The sequence below is a fragment of the Solenopsis invicta genome, chromosome 9 (assembly GCF_016802725.1).
Source record: "Solenopsis invicta isolate M01_SB chromosome 9, UNIL_Sinv_3.0, whole genome shotgun sequence".
In the NCBI taxonomy this organism is placed as follows: domain Eukaryota; kingdom Metazoa; phylum Arthropoda; class Insecta; order Hymenoptera; family Formicidae; genus Solenopsis; species Solenopsis invicta.
Genome location: NC_052672.1, coordinates 5,718,313 through 5,724,312, shown reverse-complemented (window position 1 = coordinate 5,724,312; position 6,000 = coordinate 5,718,313). Strand labels below are relative to the sequence as shown.

The 6,000-nt window shown below is 33.0% G+C and overlaps 1 protein-coding gene across 9 annotated transcripts in view; it reads left to right on the top strand.

The window, feature by feature from the left end:
* The first annotated feature begins 3,752 nt into the window (after nucleotides 1-3,752).
* Nucleotides 3,753-6,000, top strand: part of LOC105204218 (G-protein coupled receptor Mth) — a 46,884-nt gene continuing 44,636 nt past the window's right edge. For 3 of the 9 annotated variants that reach the window (XM_039453758.1, XM_039453759.1, XM_039453763.1), the window contains exon 1: nucleotides 3,754-4,742. The gene's annotated coding sequence lies outside the window, so the exon portion shown is untranslated. Of the gene's footprint in view, nucleotides 4,743-6,000 lie in introns of all 9 variants that reach the window. The other 6 variants (XM_039453757.1, XM_039453761.1, XM_039453755.1 and 3 more) reach the window with 3 other exon arrangements.

Genomic DNA, 6,000 nt, shown 5'->3' with positions numbered 1-6,000 from the left:
CAGGAAAAACGCGATCTACTATGCTATATTTTTGTTTTATTTCCGCGACTTATATTTTAAAAAGAGTCGATAACTAACTCACATTGAGAATTTAAGAGATCGGAAAGAAAGTAACGATATAAAAGAGAGAGTAACAATTCAAATAGGAAAACAGATGGACCATTCCAGGGATTTGGTTAATCCGGAAAAGATGGTCCCAACTAGCAATATAATGAATTGAATAAGGAAAGGAAACAAACAGAAAGATTGCAACAAAAGTTCAAAAAGATCATTGCCTGAAAGCGACAGCCTGCTCTAGTAAAATTTGGTTTATACCAAAATGAGTGGACAAAAGATGACATTGAAGAAATCACCAATACGTCGAAAGTAAAGCAATCTGTCAGTTTGTTTCCTGTTCCTAAATTTGCTAATAGAACCAATGTATTAAAATAAAATTGGTGAAAATAAAGGGTACTATGGTTACTGTGGACATTACAGCTACCCCCATTATCCCCGTCATTAGGTGACAAAATCAAATAATTGTTTATGGAATTATACAATTAGTGTATAACCGCCGTTTTTAATAGCGCTAATATATCAATACACAAAAATATATATCATGAATATTATTGCAAAAAGTGGACATATACATAACATTAATACAATATTGCTATAATATTACAAATTATCGAAAACGTTGAACAATATTTTCGGAATATTATTTTAATATGTATTATTTTAACTTTTAATAACATTTATGTGATGTTCGAGAAATATTATAAAGCCCACAGGGCTTAAAATACTAGTAAGCATATAGTGTTTTACTAGCTCATTGTCTACGATTGTTTTTAAGGTTTATTCATGTTAATTATTTTCGTTTTGAAAAAAGTATGTATCAAACGATTCGCAAATGATAGGAATCATGATATCAAAGAGAACCTGCTACGTGATAATTCTCTTATACGTCGAGAAAAAGAGCGATTATCAGTATTTTTTGTTTAATTTACGCGACATATTCTTTAAAAGGAAGTCGATTGTTCGATACACGCATCGTCGCGATCGCTCGGTTCGCATCGCGCATTGTCGCGATCGCTTCGTTTTCATCGCCTGCTCCATTTTCATCGCAAATCTTTGCTTGGTAACAGGCTTCTGTTCACGTATATTTTCCGTATAATATACGTATATGCCGTATATCGTAAGGCGCTGGAGAGGTGCATACGAGCATTTCTGATCGTCGAATGAACGTCGATTTCTGCGGTGCTCTCGCGCTCCGCAACCGCATTGATTAAATAATTTCGGAATCGACGGCAACTCTTCGGAAGGCGCTTTAATATGCTGAGAATTGTAGGAAACATATTTTTTGGTACACAGAACTCTCGAATATACACCAGCGTCTGACCCATATGCGCGAATATACGACTTTCGCGGAAGATAACAAGTATTTTCTAATTAATAAATAATTGAATCGACCGGAACTCTTCGGAAGGCGTTTAGATACGTTCAGAACTGGAGGAACAATATTCTTTTGTACACAGAACTCTATTATGTAATGTTATAAAATAAATATTTTATGATAATTTTTTTTTAAATTAAATAAACTATGTTAAACGATAGAACTCTTTGTAGAACTCATCTAGAACTATAGATCTTACAAAATCCTACAAGAATTGGATCTGGAAATCACGCAGGACAAACTGAGACGCTGCGAGAACCTGGCGTCTCACTTTGTCCTACGCGTTTTTTTCGCTTTAAAGGCCAAAACTATCTGTTTATCTATCAGGAACTGTAGAACTATTGAAAATAAACCCAAAACTGTCAATGTTTAGTGAGTTTCCACCAAATAATATGTCAGCTTCAAACATGTTCCAACCTACCCTTGTTGCAATCTACCCTTGTTGCAATCTACCCCGTCCTACCCTAACTAAACTTAGACTAAAAGTTTTTACGCACAAAATTATTTGTAAGGTAAATATAAGTATGTATTGCCTTACGGATGTTCTTGTGGGAAAGCTCTAAGATTGCTGCACGTTACAAAAAACTGATAATATGGATCGAAGCAAAGGTATGTCGGTACTCTACACTTATCAAAATGTAGAAAATCCTGCTTGAAGATGTAACGAAGAATTTCCGGAATGGGTTCCGGCTCTACCCGCGACTTGAGGGAGAGTTCGCTAGCTTGGCCAACGTCGGAATATCTAGGACAAAATTCGTGGACTGCTCGAGGGCAACGGTATATATACTCCAAGCTGTGCATCGAAGTGCGAACGCGCAAGCCGGAAGGACCGCGTAATAAGATAGGTCCAATCGCAAGGCACCACAAATCCTCTTGCGTGGGATAGGAAACTTTGCGTACCAACTATAAAAAATTTGAATTTCACTTCTCTGTTAGGACCGTCGCCGTCAAGACGATCCGCGAGAACAGCCCGCCTTGACGAGGTGCGTTTGTGTTGGTAAGACGAAACATTTCGTAAAGCCGGTTTTGCCGATCGGTTAAGCCCCGCGCAGTAGACACTGGTGTCATCTTTATAAAAAATCTAAAGATTACTACATAAGAAATTGGACATCGTGTCTAAAACTTAGGGCATTTGTCGACAAAATAAGCCACCTGTTTTTTAAATATTTTTCGGTTTAAAACTTATTGAGGTTGAAGGGTTTAAAGATATAATTTTTCGTACAAAATCTTAATCCACATCTTTGAGTACGTGTAAACGGAATAATGTTTGCAATTTATTATTATTTATTTAGGTATCTCAACTTTTTCGGAAAGAAAGTAGAATGAATATAATGAAGTTGACGTCGTTTCCTATAAGAAAAAGTCTGCTTACACATAGTGCTATCTTAATTTTAAATAATTATCGATAATCAATCCTATTCAAGAATTTGAAATCTCAAAAATTACTTCATAACTCAAAATAAAGTACTATATGTCTACTTTAACTGTTCAATTCGATTCAAAGTACCAAACACCAGTACTGCGCCAGTGCTTTTCAAGTGTTAGGTACTATTTAGATAAATTTGCATAGCTGCATAATTATATGCATAAGGAAATTAATTGGTTTATTTACTTATGCATGTGCTAATAGACAAATGAATTTCTTTATATATATACATACAGTTAGTAGCTAAGAGGTTGCAACACATTTTCTTCGATGGTTTTTGGAATGTAGACTTGCTCATCAAACGGCGAACGTAATTGGTTCTTACCTGTGGATCCAATAAATTACGTTCGCCGATCGATGAGCAAGTCTATTACGAAAACCATCGAAAAAGAAGTGTTGTAACCTTTTGTTAAACTATGTTAACCAATTGGTTAACATAATAAATGCAAATATGTTTTCTGAAATACTTAATAAAATAATGCATTATTTATTTATACATATATACATATAAAAGAAAATAAATAAAAAAATTTTCTAAATTTATTTGCGCCGTGCTAAGTTTATGTAGTAGAAGTACGTATAAACCTGTTATGCAAGAATGTCACACAATAAATTTATTGCTGAACATGTTTGTAGATACTTCTACTACATAAACATATTGTTAGCATACGGATGTAATTAAAAAATTTTTGCTCGGATAGTCGACGAAAGCAATAAGAAAAATAGACAAATTTTTTGCTTGTATATTTTCTACTTGGTTGACTTACCTAAACCAAATTTGCGCAATTTTTATAAAACCAATTAGAAAATTTATTGCTTGCGATAAATTTCAGAAACATTTCCGTTGAATATTATATCGCAAAGTTTTAAAAACATTTCTATAGCAATAATTCACAAGACATTTTAACTGTTTCATTTCTAAATGGTAATATCGCATACGAGGTAACGATTAGTACTTAAAACTTTATGTGCACCATAAGATCCTTTATATCACGAAATCAGATTTTATACGCATCGACTACAGTATTATAATCAAAACACAGTCACGACATCATATCACATAAACAATCACCGATTTCTGAACATCGTTATAAGATTTCTCGTTTAGAATGATTTTATCCAAGGCTGTCTCTCGCATATTTAATAAGATTGGATTCTTTAGTATTTTCTATTTTAAAATAAAGCATAAAAAGTCGTTTCTCAAGAAGATCACGTTTAATGAATGTTAACAAACTGTTCAGACTAAACACGTTTTCATAATGTATAAATAGATACTGTTGCGTACGATCTACACTTGCGATACGTCGTGCACAACATACATAATACACACATTCACAAGCGGATGCAAACACGCGCATTCGGACGGCACGGTAGATGATCAAGTGCATGGACAAAAAAAGAAGAGAAAGTCTCGGACATCGCGGTGTCGATGTTGCAATCGTCAAAAACAAATTATAAACAACTTATTAAAAAAATATTGGTGTCTCCTCTTGAGCTCGTTACAACCGTCCGTCTCGATGTCTCGGCAATAATTTTGCGACGCTTGGGATTTGGCGATCCACGTTGTCCAATAGAGGCAAAGATTTTGGAATGGAGACCAATCTAGACAGAACTCGGAAAACCCGTGAATATAAATAAGGTTGGCGGAAGATTTCCTTCACTCATTCCGTCCGAAACCATGATAGTGTCCGAGTCTTCTCAATATACCTCGCGACTCAGGGTGACTACACACCAAGGTTAGATCGATCCCGGTTACCGAGTACCAGTGTCGTTCAAGTGAAAATCATAAACATTTATAATCATATAGTAACAATTCGAAAGGGATAAAATAAACTGTTAATGACGCAAAACCACAGCGTGGATCTTAATCCATCCTCATAACAGGTATTAATGTATTTATTAAAAGGCCTAAACGTATATTCAACGTTTATTCAATGTAATGTCTCTTTCATGAGAAAACATCGTTCTGATGTCTCTTTTCTTATACACACACACGCGCGCGCACTCACACACACACACACACACAACACACACACACACACACATATATATATATATATATATATATATATATATATATATATATATATATACTATATATAAAATTACAAGAATACGAACAAGTTACTGATGTACAGCAGTTCTTCAACAGTATATCGGTAATATTTTCTTATTCGTGTAGTTGTTTCCGAAAAAATTACAAAAATGAAACTTTAAATATGTAAAACAAATTAAATTAAATGTATATAGACCAACTAGTATTGGCTCTTTATTGGTACTATTTCATATATTTAATTTAATTCTCTGAGCCCAATACTGTTAAGTCACTCAAAAAGATAAGAAAAGACGATGTAAGATCAAATTAAACATTTTTATACGTATAAAATACGTTGAAACCTGCGTTAATTTTTAAAAGTTAGCATTTTCATCTTAACACTTACTAACCAACGTAATATTTTATTCCTCACTAACTATCGTGAGCTTCGCCACTAGTAACTCGCGTTTTACGTTTCTGTTAAAGGATACATCGTATAATGCGATAGTTTTCAACCGTAACTTTACTCAGTTCAACTTTCTAATATACCAAAGTGAAATAGAATATTAAAATTAAAAAATAAATTAAAATTAATTGAACCTATTAAAATTTTTTTCTGTCAAATTCAGTATTAAAACTAGCCTTCCAGACAAACGATTAACTTTACTCTGTATTATTAATTATGTTTAATGACTCAAAATCGATCTACTGATTTCCATTGGGTTTTTCTGACTGTGATACAATCCCTCCCTCGCGTGCTGTACTCTTGATGTTGTCACTGCTTATATTTTAAATATAGTTCTCTTTTAGACATACAGGGTAAACATGAAAAAAGTATAGAGTAGTATTCCTGCAAAACAATTGCAGCTTTAAAAAAAACAATATATACATAGAATCATAAATAAACATTAAATAATAAATTTTTGCAAATTAGTGTATTTTTTATTTTTGAATATTAATTATCAATTGAAAATTTGTTCACAAATGAAAAAATGGATTTAAAAATTGAAATTATATGGACTTATGTGCTATTAAATAATTTTTAATTTTGTCCTAAAATTTTATCAATTTCTTTACTTTTTATTTACGGAAGGGATTGAATAAATA